We start from the raw sequence: 13531 nt of genomic DNA, 5'->3' as shown, positions 1-13531 counted from the left end.
GCGAAGATAGTTTCCAAAGCTGCCCAACTTAAAAATATAGAATTTTTAAAATTATACTGTTGTTTTATAAAATAAACTGTTCTTCTGCTCTTCATCGCTTCACTCTGCATCACTTCATACAGGCCTTGAGCTAAATTCACCCTTCTCTGAACATTCTCCTCACCTCATTCTTATCCTAGGGCCTCTGTTCATGTCATGCCATTTACCTGAAATACCTTTTCTTGTTATCTGTCTTTTAAAATCCTATGATCAAAGCATTCAGTGCCACCTCTGCCATGAAGTTTTCTCTGATTCCCCCAGATGAATGTGACTTTTCCCTCCTCTGTGCTCCCATAACACTTTGCATCTCTTTACCTTGTACTCACAGAATCACAACATTTTACAGTTGGGAGGGACCTCAAGAACTATCTAATTAAACTCATGCCATACAAAGAATAACTTGCCTCTGCTGGAAGGCCTCCAACGAGGGGAACACAATCAATCTCCTGAGGCAGACCATTCCACTTCAGGATACCTTTAACTGTGGGCAAATTTGTCCTTACTTTGAGACTACGTGTCTCTTTACAATTTTTACCAGCTGTTGTTACCTCTAAGACAAAATGGAAAAAGGCTAATTCTAATCCTCTCTCACATGACAAGCTTTTAAATATTTGAAGGTAGCTATTTTGTCCTTCCTAAGCTTGGTTTTCTCTTCTCTGGGCTAGACATTACGTTTTTTTTTACTTTTTCCTATCCTTATTAGAAAGAGAACACAGTTTTGTCTGGGAATTAGTAGCTAAGATGGGATACCTTAGCCTCTGCTTCTAAAGTACCATGGATGCTGGGATTAAAATATAACAGTATGCCAAGATTCTACTTTAATGTTGTGATAAAATCTGCATTCAGACTGCATAGGTCTTTCTCTGGATGTGGATAGCATTTTCCATCATGAGTGTTTTGGAATTGTCTTAGATCAGGAGTGGAGAGTATGCAGCCTAGAAGCCACATGTGGCCTTCTAGGTCCTTAAGTGTGGCCTTTTGGCTGAGTCCATGTTTTACAGAACAAATTCTTTTATTAATAGGATTTGTTCTATGAATTTTGGATTCAGTCAGAGGGCTGCAGTTGAGGAATTAGAGGGCCACATGTGGCCTTGAGGTTGCAGGTTCCCCACCTTTGTCTTAGAACACTGCATTGCTCAGAAAAGCTAAGTCTATCAAAGTCAGTCATTGCGCAATGTTGCTATTACTATGTACAATGTTCTCCTGGTTCTGCTCGCTTGACCTTGGACTCTTGAAGGCTAATCCAGTGGAATGTAGGTAGTGGCATGTCCCAACAAATTAAAGAGGCTTTGACTATGGGGCTGGTAGCAGACCATCACCTGAGAATGAATGAATGAATGAGTAAAAACTCATTTATTAAACATGCACTATATACCAAGCACTAAGCTAAATATTAGGGGTGACAGAGAGAAGAGCTCTGAGGGAACTCACACTCTAATTGGAGAAGAAAATATGTAAAATAAAGTTTAGCTGCAGGCCAGATGGAAAGACTCAGAAGGCCTAAATGTGGATTAGTTTTTGTGTGGATGGCTATTCCTGAGTGCTAGTGGGTTATAGTAGATCAGATTATAGTGCCAGGAGTCTGAAGTGACTAGAGGTAGGGCAGATGCTAAGGAGGTCTGTTGGTCCTTCATCTCACTGGAAGAAATAGAGTTAGTGGTTCCTACCTCAGCTAAGCCATGTGAGTAATCAAGCAGCTGTGATGGATTCTGGGCAGTACAAAGGGTAAAGGGAGAAGTTAATGGGATAGGGCACCTCCTGGTTGTGACAGGTATTCCTGTGGCCCAATTATCTAGCCTGGTTAAGTGCTAAGTGGCCACATTGGGAGGTTGATTACCACATAGTAGACTTTTTTGACTACAGGAAAATAAAACTATATACTGAGGTGTGATAGGACTGCAGTTTCCATAAGTGAAAGGAATATCTACAGTCATTAAACCATTTAAAGAGATATTTACTCTTCCCCTCCTTTTTTGCTTTTTTTCCTAATGTTATGGAGGTGTTTCATAATTTCTGGGCTATTTGTTTTTATTCATGGGAATTTCTCTTACTGAGTGTAATTAAACACTCAAAGTTTTTTCAGAAGCCAAATTTGCGACCACAGCAATCTGTATGAAGGCCACAGTGATCACAATATGTCAGAGTTGGAAGGGACTCTAGCAGATCTCTAGTACAATCCATAACTGAAAAGAGAATCCTCTCTACAAAATGAGAGCTAGCTTCCAGGAATAAGGACATGATAGTCTTACTATATTGTGTCTTCATCAGATTAAATTTGTATTACTGGAAAGTTTATTTATGAAAATCATGATTTTGGAAAGACATTGATAAGCATTAAGAATATCCAGAGGAAGCCAATAGGATGCTGAAGGACCTCAAACTGATACTATATGATCATGTGAAGGAAGAGTATGCTTATCCTAGAGCAGAAGATGGAGAGAGGAACTCAGTAGTGTCTCTGCCCTTCTAAATGAAGAAGCAAATCCCCTGAGTCACTTCACCTCCCAAAAGAAGGCCTAAAGTAATGGCCAAAAGCCCCCTTTCCTGCTGGTGGAATCTTGATGGCAATGATCCACCAATTTCCTAGGTTTTTCCTTTATAATGAATCGGCACCCTTCCTTAAACTTTGACCTGACACTAAGTCCACTTTCCCTTCTCCATCCTTTTGATGCCTAGTCCTGCTTTACTCAGATAAGATGTCTATAAAAACTAGTAGACTTCACTGGTTTGGGTGTCCACTTCCACCTGCCTCCCAGGTGAATGTGGCTTGTTTCCTTTATTGCCATTTTTATCGTGAGCATTTCCCTCCAATAAAGATGGCTCACTTTACTTTCTATCTTCAGGCTTTCATCTGGTGCTATGATCCTTCTTGTGGTGCTTCCTTGCCCTGTTCATTGGAGTCATGGGCCTCACTCAAATCACACCAAGATCATATGATAACTGTCTTCAGATATCTGAAGGGTTGTCATGGGGAAGAGGGATTAAATTTGTCTACATAGCCCCAGAGTTCAGAAACTGATGCCAATGGTAGAAGTTGCAAAGAGGTAAATGTAGTTGGCTAGTTGACCAACATTCGTTAAGTTTTTCCTATGTGCCAGGCACTATGCTAAGCACTGAGGAATCAAAGAATGGCTAAAACAGATACTCCATTCAAGGAGCTCACATTCTAATGGGGGAGACAACTAGTTTGAAGAGGACCAGGGTTCAAATCATGCATCTAATGCTTCCTACTTCTATAAACTTGGGCAAATTACTTTATCTGCCTTGACTCCATTTCCTCATCTGTAAAATGGAGTTGGACTAGATGACTTCTAAAATTCTCTCTCCCGCTAAAGCTATAAAAGTATAAATTGTGCAGCTAGGTGATTCATCTTCTTGAGTTCAAATCTGGCCTAAATACTTATTAGTTGTGTGACCCTGGGCAAGTCACTTAATCCTGTTTGCCTCAGTTTCCTCATCTATATAATGGGCGAGAGAAGGAAATGGCAAACCATTCCAGTATCTTTGCCAAGAAAAATCCAAATGGGGTCATGAAGAGTCAAATATGACTGAACAACAACAAATAAAGCATCTTATATATGCTCTCTCATTAGCTCCTCCCAATAACCCTGTGAGGTAGGGTTATCCGCATCACAACCTCCTTGGGCATCAGTTTCCCTATCTATAAAATGAAAGGATTGGACTAATCATCTAGCTCTATACCTATGATCTAGTCAAATTAGAGATGGAGGAGCTTAAGGACCTTTGTGATCTGTCCTAGCTAGTGTCTCAGGGGGAATTCACAGCTGTGGCTTTCTACCTCTGTATCTAGAGAGCTCTTCAGTGTACAATGCTTCCAATGACTACAAACTGAGTCAGGGATAGGAAATGCTGGCCTTAGTCATTCAGGACTAGTCAAGAAGATCTCAATTACTAGGACTAGAGTACAGAATCACTGTGGACTAGTAACTAGGTCCATTTGATGCTGAGCTGAGTGAGCCACAGTTCTTCTATTGCCCTAGCCTTAGGGTCAGAGTGGCCCTAGGGCCTGGAGTAGAAGGAAGCCTGCAGGTGGGTTAAGTCACTCCAGGTGGAGGGATGAGGTGGCCTGGAGCCTGGTGAGTCATTTTGGAAGGCCTGGGATTGATGCTGATTCATGTCTGAGAGTCCACATTTCTTGTTTCCTTTGGACAAACACCACTGCATTTGAGCGGACCTCCTGCTGCTTCTCCACACAACCATCCTGTTCTTCAGTTGAACATCAGTTGACAATCAGACCCATATGACCTCTTTTTAACATATATATATATCTGCAGCTTTGCACTGACAAAAACTCATGCAGGGGGGAAAACCAGGAATTTCCCCACTCCCTAAGAAAGCCAGGCACTGTTTCCACATATGGGTACTGGCTTCAGATTGGGTGTATGTCGACATCTGTTGTGAAGAGGGGGGAAACAGTGAATGCTAGTTCATTGCCCTCCCAGGGCTTGGAGAGAGTAATTCTGGGGGCAAATAAGTTTGGAATGGTTCAAAGTATACTTATACATAGACAAACACATGTGGATTATACAATTAGTGAGGGATTACCTGTGGCAAATTTTTGATCCACCACTGGCCTCCCCAGCAAACATACTCTTAGCCAGCCTCAACTCTTTTCCCTGCCCCCTTCCCTTTGTTGTGTATTCGGGAGTGATCAAGGAATTCAAATTGAGGTTTGTATTAGCCTAAGCAAAATATAATTCAGGAAAATAAATCTGCTGCCAAGAGAAATGATGCAATGAATTTCTAACATAAACATAAATTATTTTGTTTCTATCAGTATGGAGAAAGGAAGCTGAGTGTCATGCAGAGACAGACAGCCTTGAAGTCAGTCAGAAAGGTATGTGTTCAAATCCCACCTCCCATCCAGAGTGGTCCAGGCAAATGTATAAGAATATATCTCTAGGGCAGAGGGTGGAGGGTGGGAAGGGAAGAAAAAAAAGAAATTCACAAGTTAAATTTATTATATATTTAAAAAGAATAGCAAGTTGTATGTAATAGATTTGCAGTTTCATTTCAATCTTTTTTTATTATTCTATGTTATGGAAAAGCTTGATTTATTTCACAAATTAAAATAAATAAAATTTTAAAAATAAAAAAAAGTTGCAGAACAGAAACCAGTAGGTATTGATAGAAAGAGTATACTCATCAGGCATTCCTTAAATCAATGAAATTTCCAGTCAGGACCAAAAATACAAATAAAATCAGCTAATACCAGTCTGGGAATTAGAAGAACTGGATTTAACTAGCTGTGTTAACTCTGTAGGCCTCTGTAGGCCTCAGTCCCTTTATCTATTTTTAGAATGGGGATTGCAGACAGGTTGGGTAAGGAGATCCCTAAGGTTTATTCCCAACCATGAATGTACTAGTAAATGCTAAACTTGCTTTCAAAAAAAATTATGCATAACACACTTTTAATCTGCATTGCTAACATTTGCTTACTTAAATCTAGACAATCAAAAAAAAAATCAAGCCCTGATTTGTAGCATTTGCCAATTTCTGAGTTGTAAATGCTGATGCTGAAAATTTAATAATTGGCACCCATGAACCTGACTAAGCTAGTTCTGGAACACCTTTGCCAAATCTCACATTCTGGGACACATTCCATTGTTCATCTCCCTTAGTCTAGGCAAGCTAGAATGTATGAAAGTTGAGTTCTTATAGCTACGTTTTTCATGAGCTGATGTCTTTATAGTTGCCTTTATCAAGTAATCTTATATCATCTTGACATATGCATGAGAAAATCTGTGTTTCAGGAGAGCCCTAAGGCTGCATTTTGCTCTATCAAGTCAAATTCAATTTTTAAAGTTGTGAAACAATGAAAACTATGGGAATTATAATGTGGGGATGATCTGCATGGATGGAGGAATAACCCATTGGATCTATGGAAGTAAATCCTTCAGGAAAGGTTCACGTGAAGGTCTAATTCCAAGACAGTGAGGATTATTAACAGTAATGATAGTGATAACAATAACCTATATATAGTGCTTTGAGATTTGCAAAGTGCTTTGTATATATAATTGCATGACATATTGAACCCAGGTGTAAGAACTCATATGTTAGACATTGGTTTGTTGAGGACATGGGTGGGAGAGAGAAGCAACAAGAAATGGTACAACTGCTATGTTCAGGAAGCTTTGGGGAAATCAGGTCCTTCTTTATTCCTGGGCAAGTTTAACAGTCTCAGTACAGCCTTAGGGTGATGTTGGTCATGGAGTGGTTAGAGACCAACCAGGGAGACCTGCAGGTGATTTAAGAATAATAGAAGAGGCAATAAGCTTTACAGCCTTTCTTCACAGATGTTTTCTCTAGTAGTAACACTGCAGGGAGGGAGGAGGAGGCTATGTACTAAGACCTAGATGTCCATCATTAACTGCCCATCAGGCCACTAGAACCATTCTTGCCAAATTCCTTTGATTGTAGTCAAACGCTTTCTCTAGTCTTCACTCACTGTCCACTCACCCTATTGTTCTCCATCTCTTCTTGTTCCAGTTTAGTAAAATCCAATTATAATACCAAATAGTTCTGAATGTGTCCTCCTTTCTTCACCTCACCCAGGCTACTCTTCTACCACTCCAGGGACCAACTACATCCTGTTGAACTTAAATAAACCCAGGGAATGGCCAGCACCTGCTACTCCTTGATACTTAGCTCACCTCCCCACCCATCTCAACCCCCTCCTTCCTTTTTGGCCCTAAAGCATCCCCAGGCAAGGAGGCAATACATGGCCTGGCACCAATCCCAGATGGAGATTGAAGTGAGATTGGCAGGTGGGAAGAATGCTTGTACATAATAATAGCCTGAAAAAATGCTGAATATGCAAACAAGGCCAAGATAAACCAGAACTTGCATCTTGAATTCCACTTCAAAGCCATTCTCTTTTGTTTTCACTTTTTGGCTCTGGTTCCTATTTCACCACATTTTAGCCCCTCTGATTCTTGTTCTAATGACTCTTGAATAAATTCCTTGGTTCAGGCTTCTTTTTGTGCTATTATAGGATAAGCTACTTTGAAATCCATGCCTAAAGGTAAAAAAGAAAGGGAAAGATAAACACAAATGAATGCAGAATTCAAGAGAATAGCAAGGAGAGATAAGAGGGTTTTCTTAAAAGAGCAGTGCAAAGAAGTAGAGGAAAGCAACAGAATGAAAAAAAAACCCAAAAAACTAGACATCTCTGCAAGGTAATTATAGCTGTCAAAGGAATAGTTCATGCAAAAATGGACACTATAAAGACAAAAATGGGAGGGACTTAACAGAAATAGAAGCAATTAAGAAGAGGTAGCAAGAATATAAAGAAGAACTATAAAAGAAAGATCTTAATATCACCAGTAATCACGATGGTGTGGTTACTGATCTAGAGACAGACATCCTGTAGAATGAAGACAAGAAGGCTAGTGGAAGTAATGGAATTCCAGCTAAGCTATTTAAAATCCTAAAAGATGATGCTGTTAAAATGTTGCACCCAATATGCCAACAAATTTGGAAAACTCAATAGTGACCCCTGTATTGGAAAAGACCAGTTTACCTTCCTATCCTAAAGAAGAACACTGCCAAAGAATGTTGAAATTATCAAACGATTGCACTCTTTTCACATGCCATCAAAATTATGCTTAAAATTCTCCAAACTAGACTTCAGCAATATGTGAACCAAGAATTACCAGAAGACAGGCTACTTTTAGAAGAATCAGAAGAACTAGAGACCAAATTGCCAACATTTGCTAGATTATGAAGAAAGCAAAGGGGTTTGTGAAAACCATCTACTTCTTCATCAATAAAGCCATTGACCATGTAAATCACAATAGAAGAGATGGAAGTACCAGATCATCTTACTTGTCTCCCAAGGAACCTAGATGTGGGCCAACAAGCAACAAGTAGAGCCAAACATGGAACAACTGATTGTTTTAAGATTGGAAAAGGAGTATGACAAAACTATATAATAATGTTTATATTATATAATATTATATAATTATAATATATAATTATATAATAAAACAAATATATAATATTGTCACCATGTTTATTGAAATTATACAGAGCACATCATGCCAAATTCCAGGCTGGACAAGTCAAAAGCCATAATCAGGGTTTCCAGGAGAAATATCAACTTCTCAAGTACACCAATGATATCAGTCTGATGCCAACAAGTGAAGAATTAAGAAGGCCCTTGAAGAAGGTGGAAGAAGACAGCATAAAAGCTGGCTTCATGCTTAATGTAAATCATGGCAATTGGTCCCATCAATTCCCAGCAAATAGAGGGAGAAGAAATAGAAGCAGTGTCAGACTTTGTAGTCTAATGGCTCAAAATATCACTGCAGAGGGTGACTACAGCCATGAAACTAAAAGTCTTTTGCTTTTTGGAAGGAAATCTATGGCAAATCTGGATAGCACAATACAAAACAGAGACATCACCTTTTGACAAAAGTCTGTATAGTCAAAGCTGTGGTTTTTCCAGTAGTAATGTGTGGCTGAGAGTTAAACTGTAAGGAAAGCTGAGTGACACTTCCAAATTGTGGAGAAGATTTCTGAGAATCCCTTGGACAGCAAGGAGACCAAAATCAATCAATGGTTAAAGAAATTAACTCAGACTATTTACTGAAAGGTCAAATGCTGAAGCCAACACTTAAATACTATGGCCACAGATGGGTCTCATTGGGAAAAACCTTGATGTTTGGAAAGATTGAAAGTAAAAGGACAGCAGAGGATGAGGTGAATAGATAATGTCATGGAAGCAATGAATATGAGCTTGGACAGATTTTGGTAGGTAGCAGAGGGTAGATGGGTCTGGTGCGTTATGGTCATGAAGAGTTGGACACAAATGAATAATTGAACAACAATAAAATTGTGTTAGGGATATTTATGGTCCATTGAATCAGTAACTGCTGATAATACATTTTAACAATCACCTAATTCACAGATAGAAGAGCTCACCAGTCGGAATCTATCCATTTCTCTGAGAAAACTTGTAAAAGAGATTTTCAATTGCAAAAGAGGAAGATGGAGCTTTTATCTCAGGTCAAGGTAGAGAATGTGAAGATCATTACAAAACAAAATAAAGCAAAAATATCACAAAAGAAATACTAGAGGAAATCTACTTTTGTTTTCATGTACTTTTTTCTAGGAGTGTGGTGTAGTCTACAGGGAAGAGAGCCAGCATAGGATAGTGTATATATAGCTGACCTTATACTCAAGAAGGCAGGATTTCAAATCCTATCTCTGATACACACTGTCTATATAACCCTGGGGCAAGTTCCTTAAACTACAAAAGTCTCTAGGGAGACCTAAAAGACTTAATTGCAGAACAAGTACCAGTCAGCATTGGTAGAGGGAGTTTTCTCACTGATGTTTCTCTCATACTTCTGGAGGGAGGAAGGCAGGGTGAAACTTCTCTTCTACCATAAAAAGAAAACATAATCTAGGAATAATTCCAAGATCATATCTAGTGTAGAGCCACCAGGAGACTCTCAGAGATATCTGGTTAGTTTTTGCACCACAAAGAATGCCATAGGAATTCTAAATCACAAAGAAATTAATGACCTTAAGATTATAGTATTAGCAACTTATCTCTTGACAATTCGATTGTGATTTGCATTATAACCTTGTGAGACAGGTAACATAACTTTTATTTTCACTTTACAGATGAGAAAATTGAGGCTCAGGAAAGTTAAGTGCCAAAGGTCTCACAGTCTAATCAACAAGTATTTATTAGGTATCTACTATATGACAGTCACTGTGCTAAGCACTGGGGATACAAAGAAAGGCGAAAGTATTTGCCCTGAAGGAGCTCAGAGCCTAATGGGGGAGACAAAATGCAAATAACTAACTACAAAGTATGGAGAAAATAAATGAAAGATAATCAGAGGGAGAAGGATTGCTCGTTAAGGGTGTCTGGGAAAGGCTTCTTGCAGAAGGTGGGATTTTAGCATAGGTGGTACAGTGGTTAGAGCACTGGGCTTGGAGTCAGGAAAACCTGAGATCAAATCCAGATTCAGACATTGTCTAGCTGTGTGACTCTGGGCAAGTCACTTAATCCTGTTTGACTCATTTTCCTCATCTGTTAAATGAGTTGGAGAATGAAATGGCAAACTACTCCAATATATTTGACAAAAAAAGCAAATGGGGTTACAAAGATTTGAACATGGTTGAAGAATAACTAAATAACAGCAGGATTCAACTGGGTCTTCTGACTCTTAATGCAGAGCTAACCATTATTCCTACACTGCCTGATCACTGGAGGGCATTCCAACAGTACTTTGGATAAATTTCAAACAATTCGAGTTGCAAAGTTGGAAGTTCAACAAGATGACCAAGATGATGTGATTCCTAGAGTTTCCTCATCCTGGGATGTGCTTCCAAATGTACAAATCCAAAAGCAGCTGGTTTAGGAGTTGGACATTGCCAACAATGGTAATGAATTACAGCCACAGAGGCCATGCCCTTCCCCTGACTCTATCTTCATTTATGCTGCACCCAGTGTCTGGATACAGAAAACCAGATTAAAACTAATCCAATTTCATCATCTGCACAAGCTGTGGAAGATTAATTAAGCCAGGGTTTGCATTCATGCGTAAATCCACATTAATGCTAATTTTCTTGACCATTGGCCTTGCATTGGAAAACATGAAACTTAATGATGGGTTGGTGATAACCAAAATACTTTAATTTTTCAATAGAATTAGATAAATTCAGTCATATAGGTACCAAGTGTTGACTAAGTCTAAACCTACCCTAATTTAAATGAAACAACAACAAAAAAGCACACTGTAGTCTCAAAGACATGGAAAAGTCCCAAGAAACTGGCCAGAGAACCATTGTTTCTGCTGTGAATGTTTAAGATATGATTCCAAGGCCTATTGAATTAAGCTGAACCTCATTGTACTTTTGCCTTTTAAGCACTTATGAGCCTAAATAAAGAAATGAATGAGGACTGGAAATGTTCAGTTGGCACCCTCTCATTCTGGGAGACTCCAAGAAGACTCCCAAACTGTGCCAATACTGTTTCCATTGGACCATCACATTCCAACTTTACTTTCGAAGGGTGTTGCTGTTTTCACTTGACTTAGTGGGGGTACTGGTGAAATCTTTATACTGTCCTTTCTGAAGCTCCCAGAGTTGGATGTGACTTGTGGCGGTTGCTCAAAGAGTGACTCTGGGTAACTTGACAATATGCATGATAGAGGTGTTATAATAGGTAGAATTGTTTTTTCTGGATGCTCTTACACCAGGGCCTCCAAAGTACTCTGGGAACTGTTGTCCCGGCCAAGGCTTTGTTGATATCAGGTTCCCTTCTCCTTGGAAGCCACAAAGTTGCTGGCAAATCTGTATTTTCTGTCAGATCAATTTGGGGAATGGTATTGGGAAGAAGTACATGTGTGTGACTTCCAGTTATGCCTAATTTATATGTGAGTGCATATGAATATATATGTATATATTCATACATACACAAATATGTAGTCAATTTTCAATTTTTCACATAAAATGAGTGAGCTCAGTGGCATGACTAATCCAAATTACTTTTACTTTAGCATGTATTTTATGTACATGTATATGACATATCTATGACTATGTCTATGTCACACATTTATATGTCTATATGGTATATACATGTACATGTAGGTATTAGTAAATATGTATGTATGAATATATATACACATGAATGTATATACATATGTGATATAATACATACATACATATATGCACACACATATATTTCTATATATGTATGTCAATGTACAGTGTAAAGAAAGACATCAACTGGATCTGGAATCAAATTACCTATATTTAGATCCTGCTTTTGTCACTTTGCTGCCTGTATGCCACCTTGGACAAATTACAATCTCTCTAAGAGTCTCAGTTTTTTCAATAATAAAATTGAAGGGGTAGTTAGACTAAAGAGCTTTAAGGTTCCTTTTCCTTCCAGCTTGAAATCTATTGCAGGTATAGGACAGACATTATACTATAATAAAATAACACCAGTCCTGGAGTTAGTAAGCCTGAGTCTAAATCTAAGTTACCTACTAGCTATGTAGCCTTGGCCCACTCACTGAACCTTTTGGATGCCATTTTCTCATTGGTGAAACTGGGATAATGATATATCACCTAATTCAGAGGGATCTTGTGAGTATTGGGTTGATATATAGATATAGACACAGATATAGATACAGATATAGATATAGATACAGATATAAATATAGATGTAGATACAGATATAGATATAGTGATATAGATATATAGTACTTTATAAAACTTAAAATACTATATTCATTGTCAACTTATCATCAAGACCTGGTAATCGGAGAAATTCAGTCATTTCAATCAATATGTAATAATTCTGAAAACTAAATTCAATTAAAAACAATTTATTAAATTTCTACTATGTATAATAGGTCCTATGAAAGGTTCTAGAACAGGAAAATAAATCAGAATTATTGCATCACTTGGCAGGGGTTATGTCCAATGGAAAAATGTGGCATTATGTTCTGTCTTGAGTTACGCTGTACTCCTTAAGTGTCATTGGTCTTTTGGAAGACTGGTGGATTAGACCATAGAGATTCACGGAAATTAGGGACATGGTCACTTTTCCTTCATCTACCTCTCCTCCCAAGGTAGCATATGGTTACCCTCATTTTGTTAACATTTATCACCATTGTTGTCATAATACAAGTGACGTTGTTGAATTTGAAGTCAGACGTCCTAGGTTTGAAACCTGGTCCTTGCTTTTCAAAAAAGAGCAGTCTTAGTGATACTTTTTGTATTCTATATCACAATCTGGACTATCCTCTGTGCTGTTCCGAAATCTTGGTCCAGAGTCTTCCCTAAAAACAAAGAAAAACAATCAAGCAGATCCAACTACCACAGGGATTGTATCAGACAGGGTATGCCACATTTTATATTTGTGGTCTTCTACCCCTCCATTAATATGAGGAAATTTCTGTTGCTTACCCTGTGGGTGATATTGTATAAGATATTTTATCTTTTTGGTCCTTGATTTTCTTATCTATAAAAGGAAAAGATCAGGCTCAAAAGTGATGAAGTTTCTTTTGCTTCCAAATCAGTCATCTAATGTCAAGATGTCAAATTCAAATAGAAATGGGGGTCACTAAATTACACACAAATATCCTTGTGGGCCACATAGTGACTTACAAAACAACAGATTAACATTATGTATGTTCTGCTGTATTTTTATTTATTTTGTTAAATGTTTCCCAGTTACATTTTAGTTTGGTTCAGCTATGAGATACGTGTTGGATGATAAAAGTTGGCAGATGTAAGAGTTAGCCAGGAAACAACACTATCTCAGGATGGAGTACAACAACTATTTGTGGCCTACATGGCTTCCTTTATGATGAGTTGGGAACAATGCAAATTTTAAACAGGAATTGGAATTCTAATAACTTCACAGATAATCCAAGGATGGCTCTTAGGAATCAGTCACACATGTACTTCCCTATCCACATTAAGGAACCCATTAGCTGCA

Source organism: Trichosurus vulpecula, chromosome 8, assembly GCF_011100635.1.
Source record: "Trichosurus vulpecula isolate mTriVul1 chromosome 8, mTriVul1.pri, whole genome shotgun sequence".
NCBI lineage: Eukaryota > Metazoa > Chordata > Mammalia > Diprotodontia > Phalangeridae > Trichosurus > Trichosurus vulpecula.
This window is presented reverse-complemented; position numbering follows the sequence as displayed.